The sequence below is a fragment of the Cervus canadensis genome, chromosome 16, assembly GCF_019320065.1.
Source record: "Cervus canadensis isolate Bull #8, Minnesota chromosome 16, ASM1932006v1, whole genome shotgun sequence".
Lineage (NCBI taxonomy): Eukaryota > Metazoa > Chordata > Mammalia > Artiodactyla > Cervidae > Cervus > Cervus canadensis.
This window is the reverse complement of record NC_057401.1, coordinates 8,431,675-8,455,293: the sequence shown is the minus strand read 5'-3', so window position 1 is coordinate 8,455,293 and position 23,619 is coordinate 8,431,675. Positions and strand designations below refer to the sequence as shown.

At 42.3% G+C, this 23,619-nt stretch overlaps 1 non-coding gene across 1 annotated transcript; it reads left to right on the top strand.

Annotated features, from left to right (window-relative positions):
- Nucleotides 1-15,200: 15,200 nt before the first annotated feature.
- LOC122454667 lies at nt 15,201-15,364 on the top strand. The gene has a single exon (XR_006273480.1). It is a non-coding gene; the product is annotated as a U1 spliceosomal RNA (small nuclear RNA).
- The last annotated feature ends 8,255 nt before the right edge of the window (nt 15,365-23,619 follow it).

Genomic DNA, 23,619 nt, shown 5'->3' with positions numbered 1-23,619 from the left:
TCAGTCCTGAATATTCATTGGAAGGTCTGATGCTGAAGCTGAAACTCCAATACTTTGGCCACCTGCTGTGAAGAGCTGACTCATTTGAAAAGACCCTGATGATGGGAAAGATTGAAGGCAGGAGGAGAAGGGGATGACACAGGATGAGATGGTTGGGTGGCATCACCTACATGATGGACATGAGTTTGAGCAAGCTCTGGGAGTTGGTGATGGATGGAAACCTGGTGTAGTGCAGTCCATGGAGTCGCAAAGAGTCAGACATGACTGAGCGACTGAGCTGATGGAGGACACAGGAGGAAAAGGCAAACTTAGTCACTCTTCCTGTTACATACTGGGAAAATTTGACTGTCTTGTGCTTTAATATTAAGTTCTTATTTGTTAGATTTCTTGTGCTTTAATATTAAGCTTTTATTTGTTAGATTTCTATAACCTTCACTTCTTGACATTTAGGGGAAAAAATTAGATCTGATTCTGCACTGTGAACCACATCTATTAAATAGACCAACTAGAAATCACATCTGGCTGCTAGTAACTGCAACTTAAATTGTTGACTTAAATCCAGCAGAGATTTCTTTTTCTCTTATAATATAAGAATTGTAGACTCTGGTGACTCCTTCCAGCTCTAGGTTCCACCATCCCTAGGGTGTAGCCCTTGTCATCATGCTGTCAGAGGGTGATCTCATGTAAGAGCAAGTGAAGGCTCCAAGCCCACTGAGAGCCTCCAGGGAAGGGGAAAAGACCCAGTTTTCACCAGGGCGTGGAGCCGCCACAGCAAGGGCAGGGCGGCCAGGCAGCATCCCGCCCTCCTCACCTCTTAGCCAGCAACCACCTGCCCCTGACCGGAGGCCCCAGCCAGCAAAGCCAGTACCAGTGCCCTGCTGGGCACAAGGCAATGATCTTCATGGGTTATGTAATCTCCTTCCTATTTTACAGATGAAGACCACGTATTCCCACAGAAGTTTAGAGTCTTGTCCAAGGTCACACAAAGGAAGGAAAGTGGAGATTAGAATCAGATGTATCAAAGTCAGTCTGAGCTAAATAGAACGCCAAGTTCCCACCAGCACCAGCCTTTCAAGAAATCAGCCCCAAATAAATAAATGACCCAATCAAAAAATGGGCCAAAGAACTAAACAGACATTTCTCCAAAGAAGACATACAGATGGCTAACAAACACATGAAAAGATGCTCAACATCACTCATTATCAGAGAAATGCAAATCAAAACCACAATGAGGTACCATTACACGCCAGTCAGGATGGCTGCTATCCAAAAGTCTACAAGCAATAAATGCTGGAGAGGGTGTGGAGAAAAGGGAACCCTCTTACACTGTTGGTGGGAATGCAAACTAGTACAGCCACTATGGAGAACAGTGTGGAGATTTCTTAAAAAACTGGAAATAGAACTGCCATATGACCCAGCAATCCCAATTCTGGGCATACACACTGAGGAAACCAGATCTGAAAGAGACATGTGCACCCCAATGTTCATCGCAACACTGTTTATAATAGGCAGGACATGGAAGCAACCTAGATGCCCATCAGCAGACAAATGGATAAGGAAGCTGTGGTACATATACACCATGGAAATTACTCAGCCATTAAAAAGAATTCATTTGAATCAGTTCTAATGAGATGGATGAAACTGGAGCCCATTATACAGAGTGAAGTAAGCCAGAAAGATAAACACCAACACAGTATACTAACGTACATATATGGAATTTAGAAAGAGGGTAACAATAACCCTATATGCAAAACAGAAAAAGAGACACAGAAATACAGAACAGAATTTGGGACTCTGTGGGAGAAGGCGAGGGTGGGATGTTTCGAGAGAACAGCATCGAAACATGTATATTATCTATGGTGAAACAGATCACCAGCCCAGGCTGGATGCATGAGACAAGTGCTCGGGCCTGGTGCACTGGGAAGACCCAGAGGAATCGGGTGGAGAGTGAGGTGGGAGGGGGGATCAGGATGGGGAATACATGTAAATCCATGGCTGATTCATGTCAATGTATGACAAAAACCACTACAATATTGTAAAGTAATTAGCCTCCAACTAATAAAAAGAAAAAGAAAAAAAAAAAAAAGAAATCAGCCCAGAAGCATGACTAAGACATAAGCTGCTCAAGATACTCCTGTCTACCACCCAGGCCAATGCAGTCTGCTTCCTTGATGCCCAGGCTAGCTGGGGGTGCATGGTTGGGGTGCAAGTTGCAGATTCAATAGCACTGAGGGGACAGGAGGCATTCATAACAAGTGGGGTGCAGAGGAAAGGCATCCCCGGAAATGCTACCCCTCCATGCGGTAGCTCTAGGAACGAACAGCTTAGCTCTGGCCCCATGAATGGGAGATGTGAGCAGTGGTAGGTGGGCCACCATCCTAGTTTACCACAGACTTTCCTGATTTAGCAAGGAAAGTCCTGCAACCTGAGAAATCACTCAGACTCTGGCAAAGAAGGGCACTGGCCACCACAACGTAGTTCTCTGGTCTCTCATGGGCTGTATGCTTTAAGACTTTCAGTGGAAACTGAGAGGAGTGGGGAACAGGATAGAACAAAAGGAGGCTGGTCCACCACATTGGAGGCATTTGTTGAGTGCCACATTGATGCGTGGCACCGTACCAGATCCTGCCTGCACACAGGCGATCATGGCTGATGTTTCCTGGGCACTCATCAGCGCCAAGCAGAAGAGTTTCTTGTAGATGAAAGCAATAATCCTCACCACACCTCTTGGAGTATCCTATGGCTCTTCCACTCACAGAGACGAATCTGAGGCACAGGAAGGTTAAGGAATGTGCCCGAAGTTAAACAGTAGGAAGGTGGCAGAGCAGGGTCGGACTGTCAGAGGGAGCCCAGAGTCCATGTACTCCCTTCTTCATGGCACTGCCTTGCAGAGGGGAGGTGGAGGCTCCTCTTCGCTCAAGAAACTGATCCCTGGGATGCAGGACAAGTTTGTTGTTCAGTCGCTAAGTCATCTCCGACCCTGCAACTCATGGACTATAGCACACCAGTGAACAAGGCAAAGCTCAAATCTCTGAGAAGTAACAACAACGACTCTTTGACTGGCATTCTTTGAGCAGTTGCCAAGGGCCTGGCCTCTGCTCAGCCTCCACATAAAATGTCTAATTTAAATCCTTATTGCCTAGAGTTAGTACTACTATCTCCATTTTACAGAGGATCAGACCATGGCTTAGAGAGGTCAAGAATCTTACCGAGAGTCTCTTGTGAAATGGGGGATGGAGATGCAAATGCAGAAATCTCATCCCAAGACAGGGTAGAACTGTGCAGTGGTTAGGAACTCGCGTTGTGACCTGTGAGCAGGCTCAGTAAGAGCCAGATGATACTACAAACCAAGTGCCCTGGACATTAGCCTTCCCTGTGTCTTCAGTTCTTTCCGCTGAGTGTAGGACTCCAGTCTTGAGCCCTGGGCTGTGTTCAGATAGCCACGCCAGAGCTGGTGGTGGCTGCCATAGTCCTGAATAGGCCATCCTAGAGCACCATGGAGCAACACAAACTTCCAGTCCTGCCACCATGGCCTTTTCTGTCAGGATAAATGCCGCTAAATGTCAGCACGGCGCTATTCTGGGAAACAGCTTTCCACACCCACCCCCAGGCTGCCCCTCCATTGTAGCTGTTTGCTTCCACTCCAGAGAAGACATAGTATCTACCTACACACAAGCGTGGTAGGGAGGAGGCCTTGTCAGGCTCTCCTGCCAGGCTCGGGCTATGTTCATGGCATAATCAAAAGGCGTTATTAGCATGTATGTATTCCAGAAGAGACTTGTTTAAAAATCATTCAAGGGGGCAAATGCCTGAAAGCCCTGCTGCTGCTGTGCCCACGGAGCCCTCCTCGGGAGCAGCGAGTCCTGGGTGCTTGACCTCCCACAGGAGAAACACAGGCGGGCCTGCAGGGCACAGAAAAGCTTCCTGAGAGAACCCCTGCTTCCTTCCCAGCTGTGCCAAGCGAGAGCGGAGTGGAGGCTCCCATGCAGCAGAGTTGCCTCCAAAGGGGAAACAGCATCCTGCTGTCGAAACGGGACTAGACTGGGGCTGATGAGTTGGCTCTTTAGAAAACTGCTGCTTCTCCCATCATCTAAAAGGGAAGAGGGCCTCAAAACAGAGGGGCTCATGCTATTTCTCCACAAAGAAACACAGCACCCTCTTAGTGCTAAGATCATGAAGGACCCTAACCTAGTGTATATTGGAGCTGGAGAGTCTGGTAGAAAATCAGCAATAACTGCCTTACTCAAGCTGAGGAACTTGAGGTTCATGTAGTAATGATGATAATGATTAAAAGCAAAAGTCATCATTATTTACCATGTGCCAGCTCAACATTCAGAAAACTAAGATCATGGCATCTGGTCCCATCATTTCATGGCAAATAGATGGGGAAACAATGGAAGCAGTGTCAGACTTTATTTTTTTGGGCTCCAAAATCACTGCAGATGGCGATTGCAGCCATGAAATTAAAAGATGCTTGCTCCTTGGAAGGAAAGTTATGACCAACCTAGAAAGCATATTAAAAAGCAGAGACATGCTATAATGTTCTTTATCTTTCTGGCTTACTTCACTCTGTATAATGGGCTCCAGTTTCATCCATCTCATTAGAACTGATTCAAATGAATTCTTTTTAATGGCTGAGTAATATTCCATGGTGTATATGTACCACAGCTTCCTTATCCATTCGTCTGCTGATGGGCATCTAGGTTGCTTCCTTGTCCTGGCTATTATAAACAGTGTTGCGATGAACATTGGGGTGCACATGTCTCTTTCAGATCTGGTTTCCTCAGTGTGTATGCCCAGAATTGGGATTGCTGGGTCATATGGCAGTTCTATTTCCAGTTTTTTAAGAAATGTTTTGAGAGAACAGCATCGAAACATGTATATTATCTATAGTGAAACAGATCACCAGCCCAGGTTGGATGCATGAGAAAAGTGCTCGGGCCTGGTGCACTGGGAAGACCCAGAGGGGTCAGGTACAGAGGGAGGTGGGAGGGGGGATCAGGATGGGGAATACATGTAACTCCATGGCTGATTCATGTCAATGTATGACAAAACCCACTACAATATTGTAAAGTAATTAGCCTCCAACTAATAAAAATAAATGGAAAAAAAAAAGCAGAGACATTACTTGGCCAGCAAAGGTCCGTCCGGTCAAGGCTATGGTTTTTCCAGTGGTCGTGTATGGATGTGAGAGTTGGACTGTGAAGAAAGCTAAGCACCAAAAAATTGATGCTTTTGAACTGTGGTGTTGGAGAAGACTGTTGAAAGTCCCTTGGACTGCAAGGAGATCCAACCAGTCCATCCTAAAGGAGATCAGTCCTGGGTGTTCATTGGAAGGACTGATGCTGAAGCTGAAACTCCAATACTTTGGCCACCTCATGAGAAGAGTTGACTCATTGGAAAAGACCCTGATCCTGGGAGGGACTGGGGGCAGGAGGAGAAGGGGACGACAGAGGATGAGATGGCTGGATGGCATCATGGACTCGATGGGCATGAGTTTGAGCAAGCTCTGGGAGTTGGTGATGGACAGGGAGGCCTGGCGTGCTGTGATTCATGGGGTTGCAAAGAGTTGGACAGGACTGAGCCACTGCAATGAACTGAACTGAACTGAGCACTGATCTAACCACTTTACACAAGCACTCAGTATCTGTGGCCACTCTGTGCTGTCTGCTCTGTGTGTGCCCAGTCGTGTCCGACTCTTTGAGACCCTTTGGACTGTAGCCCGCCAGGATACTCTGTCTATAGGATTTTTCAGGCAAGAACATTGGAGTGGGTTGCCATTTCCTCCTCCAAGGCAACTCTATGAGATGAGTACTATCATCATTTCTGTCTATAGATGTGGAAAGCAAGGCACAGATAGGTTAGGTTGCTTACCCCAGATCACACAGCTAGAAAATGACAGAGCTAGCATTTGAATTCAGGAGGTCCAGGGAAACCTATGGGAGCATGTGTGTGGGAGAGTATTAGCGGTGACTATTTCAAAGTTGGGAAGTGTTGTGGGGCTCTGGGTGACTACTTGTCTGTCGCAGAATATGGATATTGATTTTCCTTTCTTGTAACAAAGCTGCCTTCCAGGCCCTGTACCTGGGTGCCCACAGGCCCAAGGGAAGCTCAGTGGAGAGAGTTCCACAGGTTTCTAGCCAGGAGCTGGAGCAAGAAAAGTGTGTCATCTCTGATGTGAAAGTATCTGACACTAGGTCACCTCTAAATGTACTATGTCACCCTGCTCCATGAACTGGATCAAACAACTCTTGTTCATGTACCCAAAGCAAAGGTTTTCTTCAGCTCAGAGGAGGAGGTGAAAGAGCAGGAGTCACCTGCCCAGGCTGAATTCGAAGAGTCCTATAGCCCTTGAAAGAATCAGGTTTTTCCTATTCATTTATCCTGAACCTTTTCCTCACAGGCTACTGCCCAGATCAAGTCCAGAGTTGCCAGGGCACCTCTTCAGGGACTGGCTAGTTTTCTCCTGGGTGGTCAATCTGAGTTACACCCACTGCTGAGTAAGAGACCCATCTGGCTGAAGAAAGAACCCCCAAGTCAGAAGCAATGTTCATCATATATTGTTACATTTGTTACATTTAAAAACCAATTTACAAAAGAATAAGTAGGTGATGATAGTATTTTGGGAGAAAAGAATAGCAATAATAATAGCTAATTTTGTTGAGTGCTCACTGTGTGCCATGCACTGTGCTACCTATTTCATTAATCCTCAGAGTGATACAATGGTGCATGTGTGCTATAGGGTAGGTATGAGCACCCTGAGACTGAAAAGAGTAAAGAAATCAGCCCAAGGTACAAGTGGTAGAGTCAGGAATTCAACCTGAGCTGACTGACCACACACCCTGTTCACACCACCATCCACTTTCTGGCTCCTGTATACACTAAGACGTTAGCTGAGGAAAACTCTGGGGTCAAATCTTTCTAACCTCCTGTATGTCCCAAATTTTACCTACTGAAACATTATTGTTTTTGCATTTAGGGGGTAAATGTTAGGCCTGTCCCCTGCACCCCCTACCCTGCACTGAGATCATCACAGTAGCCAGAAGCCTCTCTCCTGCCCCTCTTGGCCCAGACGCCTCACTCCTCATGACCCACAGAGACTTCCGCACCTCCACAGCCCCTCGGGGAGCAGCATCTCCCATCAGACTGGAGAAGCAAGCCCATCCCTGTATGGGTGCCTGTAGTAATAGGACCAGTGTGAACAGATTTTCCTGGTGGTCTCCTCTTGGAAATGGTTTGTCTGGACTTTGGGCCAGAATACTAGGAAGCCACCAGGAAGTATCCTGAAAATTCTTCACAGTTCTCAGTCCTCAGCTCTGAGGAGACCTAGTAGAGTTTAGACCAAACTCTAAAGAAAAAGCAACCCTTCAGTTCCTACACTGCCCTGAGCACTGTCAATCAACTCTGCACTCTTCTGTAAGAGACATATAGACTCATACAGGGAGTCTGCAGGCCAGCTGAAGAGGCAAGAGAGGCATCAGGTAGCTAGAAAGGAGCACCCCTCTTTCAGCACAGCACAGCCCATTTATCACACATAGATTATATTAATTCACTCTGGTGCTGAATAGTGTGTTAGTGTGTGATTCTCTCACAGACGGCCAGTCCATGCAGTGAACAGCACGCTATTGGATGTTCTCAGTGCTGGGAGGCAATTCTCTGTGGGTCTCTTGTGTTTCTGCAGGTCTTACAAGTAAGGCACTGACTGCCCTTAGTTCCTGACCATCTTTTCAAGGATGTTTGTATAATGAAACACCTTGGAATATCGAGCTAGTGTCTCCTTCTAAAGCAAAAGGTGGCCTTGCTGACTGCCCGTTGTAAAAGATCTGGGTTCTTAACGGCTCTCTGTAATGCAACTCTCTACCTGTGCAGGCAGCATCTAGCCCTAGTGGTCGCACACTGTGAGAACTGGGGCTCAAGGAATCCACTCAATATTGCTAATCCTCTAACTAGCTGCTGCTATTGCTCTGAGTAATAAACTGTTCTTTGTCTCTAACCTAGGAGTCCCACATCTTCTATCAGCATCCATGAAACTGTAGCAGGCTAATTTGCTGCTTTGCAAGGACGGTAAAATTTCAGGCCCTTCACAGTTTGTGACAGACACATAGCTAGTGGGTTCTATTAATAACATGACATAATTTAATTTTCTTAATCTGAGGGACACCATCCACTCTTTTCACTCAGATGATATCAGTCCTCCAGCCATTATTTTGTTTTCTATGGATAGTTTTGATGATTAATGACTGAAGAAAGGGCATACAAGTAACCATGCTTTATCTGCTGAAAATAAACAAAGGGATAATCCCACTGGCCATAAAAGATAATAAAGGTAGCTCAAGTCTCCTTCCTGAAAATGGTTTGAAAATCAAGGGTATAGATCAACAAAAAATAAGGGATTGGTTGAAATTCTTCAATATCAAAAGAGCATTAAAACGCCACTGTAGTTTGGGAGGGTCGATCAATAGTTGTAGAAAGAACTGGAAAATGGAGGAACAATGCCTACATATGCCACCGAGAAGGCACTGTCTCAGGGATATACCAGGAAGATCAAATATCACTGATTTTCTTTCTATCCCCAGAAAAACATTTTCTAAATAGGACGTGCCGTAATTCCATCATACAGCACAGAGAAGTACCATAGAAATTTGTAAACTAAGTCCATTTCTGATCCTAGCCCTGCCATAGGATGTGTGCGTGCATGCTAAGTCACTTCAGTCGTGTCCAACTTTGCGACTCCATGGACTGTAGCCCACCAGGCTCCTCTGTTTGGATTCTCCAGGCAAGAATACTGGAATGGGTGGCCATGTCCTCCTCCAGGTGATCTTCCCGACCCAGGGATCAAACCCGTGTCTCTTACATCTCCTGCATTGTCTGGTGGCTTCTTTCCACTGGAAAAGTGCCCTCTTTCCCACATCCCAGTGCCACCTGGGAAGCTGCATGTATAAATGTGACCATATTAAGATTTTTTTTTTTTTTCGTCTTGAAGCACAACTGGAGAAAAAAGTTAATTATTAGGTTTAGTCGAAAACATTTCACACAAATGTTCCCTTTAATTTTGTTTTCAGCCATGGGAGCTCATGACCATGTTAGAAATAATAAACTCTGAAGACAGAGCATTCAAGGAAAGAATTTAGTAATCAAAATGCACGATAAAATCAATCTGACTCAAGTTTTCCAGTACAACCATTGTGCTACCTGGTAACCAGGCATAAACAAATCATGTAAATGAATATAATTAGTATTACTTTGATACAAAAACCAAGCTTCTGAAAGTCTTTCCTTTTTCCTTTTTGTCAGGATCCTTTAACTTTATGCATCAAGGACACTGAAGGACACACTGTGGAGCATTCAAATTACAGGACCAAGCTTTTAATGGCTGGATAGTTCAGTTCAGCTCAGTTCAGTCACTCAGTCGTGTCCAACTCTTTGCAGTCCCATGGACTGCAGCGCGCCAGGCCTCCCTGTCCATCACCAACTCCTGGAGTTTACTCAAACTCATGTCCATTGAGTCAGTGATGCCAGTGGCTGGATAAATTAAGTTCCTTCTCTTAGCTTCTTCCCTTTGGATTGGAGAGTGGGAGTGTGCTTCTGAAGCACCGCTTTTGCCCTTGAGGAGTAAGAATGTTAGAAGTAGCACAGTCCCGTGAGAAGAAATGAAGCTCACACATGTTCAGCTCAACTTAGCAAAACAGAGGAACAGGGACCAAAACTAGGATTAGAGGGTCTGCACGACAGTCGTGCTTGATGTTCATAGAGGGACTCACAGCAGAGACAGATATGGGGAAGACAGAAATCCAGGGTAGGACAGGTGGGAAACAGTCCTGCTTTGATCAGTGCTAACAGTTTCCCCACTTACATTTTTATGCACATTATCTATTTTTCTCCTTGCCTCTTCCTCTTCCTCTTTCTTCTCCTTCTTCCTCCTCTTCAGTTTCTTCTGTCTACTCCCCTCCCCAGTACACATTCAGACTTTCCTTCTTATTAAAGCACATGGGCCCTGAACCTATCTCTGGCCCCCATCTCCACACACATGCATCTTGCTGACTGTTAATATCTGCCTCAGAAGGTCAGTAAACACTTCTCAAGGGGACCACCTACTTCACACAGTCCACTCAGTTCCCTGAGAACTCAGAAGCTTTGCCTCACTAGATTGAAACACTCCTGTAAGGAATTTCCTGACAGTCCAGTGGTTAGGATCCACGGTTCTCACTGCTGGGGCCTCAGGTTCAATCCTTGATAGGGGAACTAAGATCCCTCAAGGGGATCAAAACAGACAAACAACAAAAACACATGTATTCACACAATGACATTCTAAGGACTTAAGGTCAAACCTCCATTCCCCCTATTTTAGGAGAGCCCACCTAGCCATCTCATTTTTTTTTAATGAGGCTTATAAATTCACATACCAAACAATTCACCCATTAAATGTACAATTAAATGGTTTATAATATATTTGAGAGTTGTGAAACCATCACTGCAATCAATTTTAATCACTCTAAAAAGGAACTTGAAGCAGTCACTCCCAATTTTCCTCTAAATCACCACCCTCGCACTCCCATCCCAGTCCTTGGCACTCATTAATCTACTATCTATCTCTATGAATTTGCCTATTCTGTACAATTGCATAAATGAAATCATACAACATGTGATGTTTTATAAACTAGCTTCTTTCACTTAGCATAGTGCTTTCAGGGTCCATCCACTTTGTTGCATATTTCAATACTTCATTCCTTTTGTTAGTAATATTCCATTGTATGGCTATATCACATTTTACTTCTCTACTCATCAGTTGATGGACCTTTGCGTTATTTCCACTCTTTGGCTATTATGAACAATGCTGCTATGAATACTTACGTATAAGTTTTTGTGAGGATGTATGTTTTCGTTTTTCTTGGTTATTACCTAGGAGTGAAACTACTGAGTCATATGGTAAGTCTATGTTTAACCTTTCAAGAAACTGCCAGATTGTTCTTTCAAGTAGCCATACTATTTTACATTCTCAGAAGCAACTGTCTGAGGCTCTAGTTTCTCTGCTGCTAAGTCACGTCAGTCATGTCCGACTCTGTGTGACCCCACAGACATCAGCCCACCAGGCTCCTCCGTCCCTGGGATTCTCTAGGCAAGAACACTGGAGTGGGTTGCCATTTCCTTCTCTAGTTTCTCTACATCCTTGTCAATATCTGTTACTTTTTAAAATTATAGCTATTCTAATGGATGTGAAGTGGTATCTCAATGTGATTTTTATTTGCATTTTCCTGACAGCTAATGATATTGAACATCTTATTATGTACTCATTCACCATTTTTGTGTCTTCTTTGGAAATATATCTATTAAAATATTTGCCCACTTTTAATAAGGTTGTTTTTTTATTAAGTTGTAAAAGTCCTTTATATACTCTATATACAAATCTTTTATCAATATTTATGAGTTGTCTTTTTGCTTTCTTGATGATGTGTTATTTGAAACAAAAAAAAAACACTTTACTAATTTTGATGAAATCCAATATAACTATTTTTTCTGTTGTGGCTTGTACTTTTAGTATTATGTTGAAAAAAACAATGTCTAGTCTAAAGCCACAAAGATTTATTTATATCTGTCTTCTAAGAGTTTTATAGTTTTAGCTCTTACTTTTATGTCCTTGATCCATTTTAAATTAATTTTTGTACACTGTGTGAAGCAGGGATTTAACTTCATTCTTTGCATGTGGATATCTTCAGTTGTCCCAGCATTATTTGTTGAATGATTTTTGCTTTTTAATAAACTTCCCCCAAGAGATCCCTGTGAATTTCTGGTGCTGCAACTGTGTCTCCAAAGTCTGTTTTAGGGTGGCTTCTTCTGGTCATGGAGCTGGTGTCATGTTTTAATATATGGCAGTCGGGAGGAGTTTGTCAGTGTTCCCCCAACACCCCAGATTATTCCCCATTGCACCCTGTATCTTCCTTACTGGGTTTCTTTAGCTCAGCCAAAGTGGCATTACTGAAATCAAGTCCTTTGTAAAGAATGGGAATACATGTTCTACCTGGATTTTCAGGTAACCAAAGTTACTTTATGAAATTGAAAAAATTGAAAACTTTTTAACTTGGGTTTCCCTTGTGGCTCAGCTGGTAAAGAATCCGCCTGCAGTGCAAGAGACCTGGGTTCGATCCCAGGGTTGGGAAGATCCCCTGGAGAAAGGAAAGGCTACCCACTCCAGTATTCTGGCCTAAAGAATTTCATTGACTGTATAGTCCATGGGGTTACAAAGAGTCGGACACGACTGATCGACTTTCATTTTCTCTAATTTGGGAAGAGAGGTTATGAGGATGGAATGTAGGAGCCTTATGAGTACAGCACTTCTGTTTAAAAAGATTACAGTAGATATCACTGGGCTGGGCCCAAGATTAACTATTTTCCTGCTGGGGATCTGCCACCTCCTGAGCTCTGGCTTGGCTATCAGCAGCCTCCATGCAAAGCCGATGTTCAAGGAGGCCAGGACCAGGCCAGGAAAGCAGCCGTACAGCAAACTGGGAAACTCTTGACTTCAAAAATCCAGAAAGAGCTTTTATTTTTCCTGGTATCATTTTCAAGTTAGATGATGAGGATAGTCCATTGGATAAAGAAGTTGTTGTTACCCAGAAGAGTTTCCTGGGTTCCTTCACTTACCCTAGGATAAGCAGTTAGGACTGTTCTGAATTATTTCCATCACCAGTGCCTCTCTTTAATCTTTATTTAGGATCAGAATCATCTGGGGTGCTTATTAAAAATCTATCAAGGGACTTGCCTGGTGGGCCAGTGGTTAGGACTCTGTGCTTCCAAGGCAGGGGTTATAAGTACAATTCCTAGTTGGGAAACCAAGATCCCACATGCTGCATGGCCAAAAAATTTTAAAAACTTAAAAAAAATTAAATCTATCAGGACTGTTCTGGTGGTACAGTGGCTAAGGCTCCCTGCTTCCAGTGCAGGGGTCCAGGTTTGATTCCTGGTGAGGGAACTAGATTCCACATATCACAACTAAGAGTTCACATGCCACAACTGAAGAGCCCACGTGCCCCAACTAAGGCCCAGTGCAGCCAAATAAATGTTTCCTTTAAAAAAAAAATCTATCTTCCTTAGTCTCACCTCAGAAGAGAAATTGCATTTTTAATGAGGAGCCTAGGTGATTCCAGTGTAGACCATTCCTGGATCCACTTTGGCAACACTGCACTAAAGCATACAAATGACTCTGAGTTGTACTTAACCCTGCCCCTTAGTGTGACTTCCTCAGACTCTGGTATCACCCAAGACTAGGGAGAGGGTGTCAGGGTACTAGAGGCTGGGGAAGGGGAGAGTAGAATATCAGTACACGTAAGATCGGAAGAAAAAGTTTGGCAAAGAACAGCCTGGAGGTCTTTTGAGGACGTTCAGACATTTAAGACAGAAGGTGTGGAAAATTTGTCATATATGAATATCACCTGTATTATTATTATTTAACCAATATATTTTTCTCTATATCAGTGCCTCTAATATTGCCACTTCCTTTAGACTTGTCTTGAGAAATAATATACAAGTGAATTTTTTTCAAATACACATTACAAAAAATGTGTAATTATTGACATTTTTATTTTATTTTTTCCATTTCTTTGTATTAGTTGGAGGCTAATTACTTAACAATATTGTAGTGGTTTTTGCCATACATTGACATGAATCAGCCATGGATTTACATGTGTTCCCCATCCCGATCCCCCCTCCCACCTCCCTCCCCATCCCATCCCTCTGGGTCTTCCCAGTGCACCAGCCCTGAGCACTTGTCTCATGCATCCAACCTGGGCTGGTGATCTGTTTCACCCTTGATAGTATACTTGTTTCAATGCTGTTCTCTCAGAACATCCTACCCTCGCCTTCTCCCACAGAGTCCAAAAGTCTGTTCTGTACATCTGTGTATTGACATTTTTAAAATGCCTATGTACTACTTAAAGTCTTTACAGCACTACCAGCAACCAAAATACCATTCTTGGGAAGACATCCCTTTACTATGTAAGCTTCTAGAGGGAAATTTGTTCCCTCCCTTGGCAATTCTTTGTGATGCTCCAGGACCAAGAAGGTTTCAAAAGAAAAACCTGTTTTCCAGAGTCAAGATTAACCTCTTGTCCACCTTCTAAACAGGTCATAATTTATCAGAGATTGAGGATTTTGAACAGCTTGATCTCCAGATTATGCACATACATGATTGCCACTGTAATGTATAAAAGCTGGCAAATTAAAAGTGAATAGAAGGTTTCAGAATTACTATGACTATAATACTCTTTATTTCTTTCCTTTAAGAGTTCAGTCTTTTTAGGAAAGACTTTGGAATGTTATATATTTAGTTACATAAACTAAAAAATTAAAAGGGAGTTTCTTTGAAAGGGTAAAAAGGGGCAAAAGTAATTTTTTTTCAAGTTTAAGTTCTGTTAAACACATACAAAAGAATATGTTCAGATGAATTTCAAATATGATTTTATCAGTGGTTATTTCTCCTCCCCCAACACTCCTGAATAAAGGAGTCTTTAAAGAAGCTGTCTGTATATGCAATAGTAAGTTCATATGCCAGTCTGCTAGGGACGTAATGCAATCATAGTTTGCAAATGCAAATTCAGGGTAGACATCAGACTTAGTGAATAGAGATTTATGAGATTGTCTCATTAATATTTCTTGGAAACCAGGTATTGCACAAAAAGGGTAAAATGAAATTCTGTATAGCATTTCAAGCATTCTATTCATAATGAGATATGTAAATGTTGCAAATTGGGGAGAATATAATAATGTTTTACATACTAATAGGAAAATTTAGTCCCGCTTATTATATATTTGGTTCAATTTGGTACATAAGTGCTGTATTTATGCCAGTCACCACTTTGAAAGACATAAAATGGAAGCATAAATGTGTTCTTTTTCTGGTTTAATGTCTTCATCATGCCGACTCAGTAAACATCTGCAGGGAAGATGCATATGCTCTAGGCAGAGCAGAAATCCTGTATTTCCATCAAAGCTCTAGACTCTTTTTGTTTGTGTAGCCAAAAGAAAAAAGTATCTCTATGTGCTAAAAATACACTGGAGTGAAAAACCCAGAAGAGCATGCTTTCTTCTCTTTTAAAAGGCTTTATTATGCTTTGCAATACATATATGTCTCCCACCTTGAGTGAATTCTGCAGGCTTGGACAGGGATTATCGTATGGCCAGTTGATGGGATAAAGAATGGAGGCCTTATACTTACCTGGCAAGGGAGACACCATGATCACGAAGGTGGTTTTCCCAGGGCGAGGCTTATCCATTGCACTCCGGATGTGCTGACCCCTGCGATTTCCCCAAATGTGGGAAACTCGACTGCATAATTTGTGGTAGTGGGGGACTGCGTTCGCGCTTTCCCCTGGATTAAAAAAAAAAGAATGGAGGCCTTTTCCCAAATTTCCTCGATGTCTTAAATCCCCAAATTTCACTATCCCCTAGATTTTGCAAGCCCCGTGGAAGGGACACAGGCTACCCCCAAATTAGACATGTATTCCTTGACCCAAATAACTATTTGTCCAATCTAAAATAAATTTGACTTTTTTTAAAAAGTGATGTGACTTTTCTTGTGCCCAAGTGTTATGACACAAATTCATATCTGTTTAATATCTATGTCTTTCATGAGACTATAAGATTCTTAAAGTTTGGGCTTCCCAGGTGGCTCAGTGGTAAAGAATCCACCAGCAATGTAGGAGATGTGAGTTCGATCCCTGGGTTGGGAAGATCCCCTGAAGAAGGAAATGGCAACCCACTCCGTATTCTTGCCTGGGAAATCCCATGGACAGAGGAGCCTGGTGGGCTAGTCCATGGGGTCACAAAGAGTCGGACATGACTGAGCGGCTGAACGACAAGAACACTACAAGTTTCTTTTGTTCTAGTATCTGTCTTTGACTCCATTTCTGACATAGGGCTCCTAAACGATTATAGATTCCTAAATGATGACAGCACTAGAAGCATCTTTTGTTCTAATGAGGCAACTCTGAATGGGTTCCTGGATAGGGGGCTGGTCACCAGAAAGATCAAGCCATGATTAGAAGCTTGGCATTTTCAGCTTCACCTTTATCCTACAGAGAGGGGAGGGGTGCTAGAAATGGAGTTAAAAACTAATCATCCCTACATGAAGAAACTGCCATAAAATCCCAGTAGTAGAGAGTTCAGAGAGCTTCCGAATTGGTGGACACACCTTCCCTACCAGGAGGATGGCTCACCCCAGCTCCACAGGGACTGAAGCTCCTGTTCTAGGGACTCTACCAGACTTTGCCCTATGTGTCTCTTCATCTGGCTGTTATCTGTATCTTCTATCATATACTTTACTACATTGGTGAAAGTAAGCATGTGTATCTCTAAGTGTGTGAACTGCTCTAGAAACTTAATTGAATCTGAAGAGAGGGTCATTGGAACCTCCAACTACAGCCTGTTGATCAGAAGCACAGGTGATGACCTAAGCTTATGACTGGCTTTTGAAGGCAGGATATGGGAAGAGGATGGGGTGCAGGGGTACATGAACTTGTGGGACTGAGCCCTTACCTATGAGATCTGACAATATCTCAGGTAGACAGTGTCAGAATTGAGTTCAGTCGTAGGACATCCAGCTGGTATAGGAGACTTGCTTGTTGTGGTGAAAATCCACCACACATTTGACCAGAAGCATCAAAAGTGAAGTGTTTTGCAAGAGTAATACATTCACAGGAGAGAAATGGTAGCAAAAAACTTGGTTTTTCCCTACATAAAACAGGAAGCTGAGTTTTTCCTTTATAGGCAGGAAAGAAGGGAAAGTGTTAAAATAGCAGCTTGAAACCAAGCCCTCCTTGTCTAGTGCGCCTCCCTATCCAACCCCCAGGGCTCCACACTGTCTTTCTCCAGTATGTCACAGACTCAGAACAGGCTTAGCAACATCTCCAAGGCTAGGCAAGGCACTAAGACAGGCCTACACAAGAGTCCTGTCTAGTCAAGCTAAAATAAATTTCTGTGTTTAAAAATACTCAGAAGGACAAATACTGTGCTAAACCATAAATCAAGAGCCGACAGCCACAGGGGCCAGGCTCATGAAGGAATTCATGGTCTGTATCAAATGCTGAGGCTAGAAGGAGGCTGTGAGATCGCTGGAACATACTCTGTGTTCTTTCTAGATCAGAACATCGGAGGTACAGGGAGGTTAATGAGTCTCACCAGGCACAGCCAGGACAGCAATGGATGACTTTCAACACATGATATCATCACTTTGAACTAGTCTTCACTTTCTCACTAAAAGAAGTTTGTGATGGATTTCTACAGAAAACTAGGAGAAAGAAAAAGGCTAGGCTAAAAGATTTTAAGCATGGTAAATATAACAATATGAAAACTGACTGAAGGGCATGGGACAGAATGATGATACTGAAACCTCAATTAAATATAAATAAAGCATAGATGGATGGCACATAGACAGGTAAGTATGTTTAATTGAATATCTGAGGCTACAAGAAGGTGAGAGTATTCTGCCAAAGCTGAGAACATGAATCTAGGAAAGTAAGCAAGCTTGGAAGCTGCTGGCTAACTGTGTCTATAGCATGGGGACATGAGAGGACCTCAGACAAAGCCTGGGGCCAGCTCACAGTCTTCAACTTGCAGACAGAGGTGACAGTGTGAGATCCGGAAATGGGTACACTCTCATGGAAAGAGAGAAATAAGAAAGAAAAAGAAGACGCACAGAAAATGCAAGAAAAACAAAGGGCACCTGTCTCTGTCCTGGCTCTAGAAGTCAGGAATAAAAAAGCTTCCTCTGGTAACTTGTACCCTCTGATTAGTCCTTAAGTGGATTTAAGGCCCAAATCTGCATGACTTCTATGTGGTCCTTAAAAAACTATAATGTGAGAATTGTAGTTAGTGACCCCAAGTCTGTGGCACCTCCTAACAGCTGAATAAAGTAGACACAGATCTTCCTTGGAAAAGCATTCTGACAACGCAGGGCTATAAGAATTCCAAGCAAAATTTTCATCACGAAGACACACACACACACAATTACAAAGCCCACCACCCACCATGTACATAAAGCACACAAGAACAATATATAACAGAACCAGATCTGAACACACTTGAGATATTTTAATGTTTCACATATTAAAATGACCAGACACATAATTTGAGATAAGTATTATAATTTGAAAAAAGAGATAAAGGAAAAAATTTAAAACAATAAATAAGGAGCAACAAACTATCAAGATTTGAAGTAAAACCAAATAGAACTTTTAGAAATAAAAGTAAGACAGCAGAATTTAAAACCCAATGAAACAAGTTTAGGAAGAGCGAGAGATGAGTAGGTGGAGCACAGAGAAATTTTAGAGCAGTGAAACTACTCTGTATGCTACGAGAAAGGTGGATACGTGTCATTACACGTTTGTCAAAACTCACAGAAACACAATACAAAAAGTGAACCCTAATGTACAGACTTTGGTTGATAATAATGTGTCAATGTTGGCTTATTGATTGTTTAACAAATGTACCACAGTAGTGTGGGATATTGATGATGGTAGAGGCTGCGGGTGTGTGGTGAGTGGATATATGTACACTTTTCTCTCAATTTTGCTGTAAAACTAAGACTTCTCTAAAAAGTAAGAGCTGTTAATTTTTTTAAAAAGAGAAACCATGAAAAAAAACTTGATGGATGTATTAAACAACAGGTTAAACATAGATGAAGAGAGACCTAATAAACCAGAAACAAATTATATACAATGCAGCATACAAAGAACCAACACATATATACACACACTCTCCATATATGTAGAAATAAAGTTCAGAAAGTAAAAGTGAAAGTCACTCAGTTGTGTTGACTCTTTGTGACACCATGGACTATACAGTCCATGGAATTCTCCAGGCCAGAATACTGGAGTGGATAGCCTTTTCTTTCTCCAGGGGATCTTCCCAACCCAGGGATTGAACCCAAGTTCAGAGGTACAGAGGATATAATGAAAAAGACCAACATATGTCTAGTGGGAATTTCAGAAGGAACAGAGGAGATTATATAAATAATAAAGGAAAGGCAACATGTGGAGAGATGTGAGAAAAATATTCTATGCATTTTCAAATCACAATGAATCCCAAACAGGATAAATAAATGTAAGGGTGCACCCAAAACATTATAGTAAAATAGAATACAACCTAAGATAGACTATTTTAAGAGTAGCTAGAAACACTACAAATTATCTAACAAAGGAGAGGCAGGTAGACTCCTAGATGACTTTTCAACAACCGTGGAAGCCACTGTGGGATAGTTTCTTCAATGTGCTGAGAAAAATAAGTAAAAGTGAATCAAGAATTTTATGCTCAGAAAAAGAAAAAAACTCTGCCATTCAATTAACACAGGTGAAATAAAAATATTTTCAGAAGAACTAAATCTGAGATTCTCAACAAAGAATTTCTAAATCATGTACTCATAAAAAGGAAAATTTTCCAGAAAAAAGTCTGAGATACTAAAAGAAATGACCAAAATTAAAAATATGATAATGATATAGACAACTCTAAATTAACATTGATGAATTAAAATGATTATCAAACTAGCTCAATTGCTACACTGAAGTAAACATTTTCTGTGTATGATGTTTGCTTAATAAGCCAATTTGGTATTTTTGGTTAATATCTAATTACTTTTTTAAAAAAATACCATATTCTATTCCATCATGCTACATTTTAAAATAATGAGCACTATAAACAAAATCATTTGCATTTTTTGGCATTTTAAAACTTGGAAATAAATGCATAATTTTGAAAGAGGAAGCATTTATAGCAACAATAGCCAACCGTTACTGAATGTGTACTATGTGGAAACCCTTATTATTAACTCATTTAATTATCAAAACAACTCACTAAAGTAAACACAAAACTGAAAAAGAGAAAGTGTTAATCATTCAGTTGTGTCTGCCTCTCTGTGACCCAATGGACTGTGGCCCACCAGTCTCTTCTGTCCATGGAAATCTCCAGGCAGGAATACTGCAGTGGGTGGCCATTCTGGCCATTCCCTTCTCCAGGGCATCTTCCCAACCCAGGGATCAAACCCTGGTCCCCTGCATGGCAGGCAGACTTTTTATTGTCTGAGCCACCAGGTACCATCACCATTTTACAGACAAAGTATAAGGAGAAATTAAGTTATTTGCTTAAGGTCACAAATTTAGTAAGAAAAAGAGGTAGAATTTTAAAAAAAGACAATCTGTTTCCAAAACCTTATGTTCATCAGATGGTTCTACATAGTCTCCCAAGGAGATTGCTTATCAGTTTATTCTGACTAAAGTTTCTCACCCAGAAAACAGAGTAACACAATACTTTGATGTTCCATTTTAAATGTCAATAAAATTGAAAAATAGATTCAAAACTGTAATATTTTAAATGAATTCTCTAGTTGTGAATTTTGTCTGATTTGCCACTTACATGAAAACTATGTGACCTACAGTATTTGGTATCTACTTTCAAATAAATGACATATACATTTGGAAACAAGTAAAGAAACAATAATCAAACAATAATTTGTAATTTGTGGACTAAAAATAATGGAGCAAAAATACCAATGAAAGAAAAACATGCTTCAATTCAGAAAGGAAGAATAACTGTGGCTTTCCATTTTGTAAGGTCCTTTTATTGTTCTGGAAGAGGAAAAATATATTTACTAACATATAGGTTATTTTATTAAAATTTCAAGGATAAATACTAAAATTTGCAGAGGCTCATGAGAGCCAGAGTTACCTCAGGCAAGAAATTATTGAAAAAATAAAAAAATATTAAGAATAAACTATAGATTTTTAAAAAGATTTAAAAGACAGTAAAAATAATAACATGCATAATTTTGAAAATATGGACAAAATGAAAACTCAGGAGAAAACCTCACCAAAATAGGATTGTAGCCTTGTTTGCTTAATTTATATGCAGAGTACATCATGTGAAATCCCAAGCTAGATGAATCACAAGCTGGAATCAAGATTGCCAGAAGTATCAACAACCTCAGATATGCAGATGACACCACCCTTATGGCAGAAAGTGAAGAGGAACTAAGGAGTCTCTTGATGAGGGTGAAAGAGGAAAGTGGAAAAACTGGCTTCAAACTCAACATTCAAAAAACTAAGATCATGGAATCTGGCCCCATTACTTCATGGTAAATAGAAGGGGAAAAAGTGGGAGCAGTAACAGACTTTATTTCTTGGACTCCCAAATCTCTGCAGATGGTGACTGCGGCCATGAAATGAAAAGATGCTTGCTCCTTGGAAGGAAAGCTATGACAAACCTAGACAGCATATTAAAAAGCAAAAACATCACTTTGCCAACAAAGGTCTGCATAGTCAAAGCTATGGTTTCTCCAGTAGTCACATATGGATGTGAGACCTGGACGTAAAAAAGTCTGAATGCCGAAGAAATCATGCTTTCAAATTGTGGTGCTAGAGAAGATTCTTGAGAGTCCCTTGGGCAGTACGGAGATCAAACCAGTCAAAATCAACCCTGAATGTTCATTGGAAGGACTGATGCTGAAGCTGAAGCTCCAATACTTTGGCCATCTGATGTGAAGAGCCAACTCATTGGAAAAGACCCTGATGCTGGGAAAGACTGAAGGCAAAAGGAGAAGAGGGTGGCAGAGGATGAAATTACTAGATAGCATCATCAACTCAATAGACATGAATTTGAGCAAATTCCAGGAGACAGTAAAGGACAGGGAAGCCTAGTCTGCCTCAGTCCATGGAGTCACAAAGAGTCGGACACAATGTAGCAACTGAACAACAAAAGCAACTAGTCTTCTAACATTAAAGAAGTCAAATTCCTCTAACAGAGGCATCTTCCTAATAATCAAGAAGAAGAAAATAGAAGCACTCTTCTTGTAATCAGAAACAAGAAATATATGTCTGCTATTTCACCACTTCTATTAAATATTATCCTTGACCTCTGCAGTAATATACATATATATATATATATACACAAAGTATAAGAACTGAAAAGGAAGAAACAAAACTGTCATTATTTGTCAATGTTTTGATCTCCTACATAGGAAAAACTACACTAATTTTTAGAATTAATAGAAGAGCCTTGCAAGGAAGTTACATAAAAAGTCAAACAAGGGGAGGAGCCAAGATGGTGGAGGAATAGGATGGGGAAACCACTTTCTCTCCTACAAATTCATCAAAAGAACAATTGAACGCAGAGCAAACTTCACAAAACAACTTCTGATCGCTAGCTGAGGACATCAGGAGCCCAGAAAAGCAGCCCATTGTCTTTGAAAGGAGGTAGGACAAAATATAAAAGATAAAAAGAGAGACAAAAGAGCTAGGGATGGAGACCCCTCCCGGGGAGGGAGTCTTAATAGAGGAAGTTTCCAAACACCAGGAAACCCTCACACTGGCGGGTCTGGGGGAAGTTTTTGAATCTTGGAGGGCAACCTAACTGGGAGGGAAAAATAAATAAAACCCACAGATTACATGCCTAAAAGCAACTCCCAGCAGAAAAGTACCCCAGAGGCCCGCATCCGCCACCAGCAAGTGGGGGCAGAACGGAGAGAAGCAGGCGGCATTGCTTAGGGTAAGGACTGGGCCTGAGTGCCCTGAGGGCAATCGGAGGGAGCTTTTGTGAGATTCCAACTTAAACTGTGGGATAGCAAAAGAGAGAGAGAAAATTAACCTGCCCGAACACACTGCCTGCCGTTTGCAGAACAAAGGGTCTGAGCAAGTCCAGAGAAGAGCTAGCCTGCGGTGTACCGGCCCAGCCCTGCCGGAGGCAGGAGGCAGGAGGCAGGGGGGAGGGGAAAGGGGCAAACTCAGCCCCAAAGACAGCATCCCCTACCACACTGCAAACAGGCCTCCAGTTTCTAACCAAAGACTTCCTGAGATTCTGGATGGTCGACATCCGCTGGGAGGGTCGCGGCTAAACTCAAGGTACATGCACCCGACCGGCGCGGGCGGAAACTGAGGCTGGGGCTGCGGAGGGAAGAAGGTGCACCACACCTGGGGAGAGTGCACCCGTCAAGCTCCTGGCTGCCTGAGTTGCTCCGGCTGGGGAAGGCACAAAACGCAGGCGCAACCGAGTCCGCGCTTTTGTGGAGTACCTGAAAACTGGCACCGCACGCAGCGCAGGGCCCGCTCCATATAGAGCAGCCGGGAGCCTGAGCAGCGTAGATGGGGAAAGCAGTTCCCCTCCCTCCCCGCAGCGCGACGGAACTAGCGAACCTGAACTAGAGACCACCTCCTCCCGCCTGTGTCAGGGCGGAAATTAGGCACTGAAGAGACCGGCAAACAGAAGCCAAATAAACAAAGGGAACCGCTTCAGAAGGGACCGGTGCAACAGATTAAAATCCCTGTAGGTGGGACTTCCCTGGCGGTCCAGTGGTTAAGACTTTGCCTTCCAATGCAGGGGGTGAGGGTTCGATCTCTGGCAGGGAGTTAAGATCCCACATGCCTTGGGGCCAAAAAACTAAAACATAAAATGGAAGCAATCTTGTAACAGATTCAATAAAGACTTTAAAAAAAAAAAAAAATCCCTGTAGGTAACACCAACTACACCGGAAGGGGCCTATACATATCGAGAAGTGTAAGCTGGAACGAGGAGCTATCTGAAACTGAACCGAACCCACACTGACCGCAACAGCTCCAGAGAAATTCCTAGATATATTTTTACCTT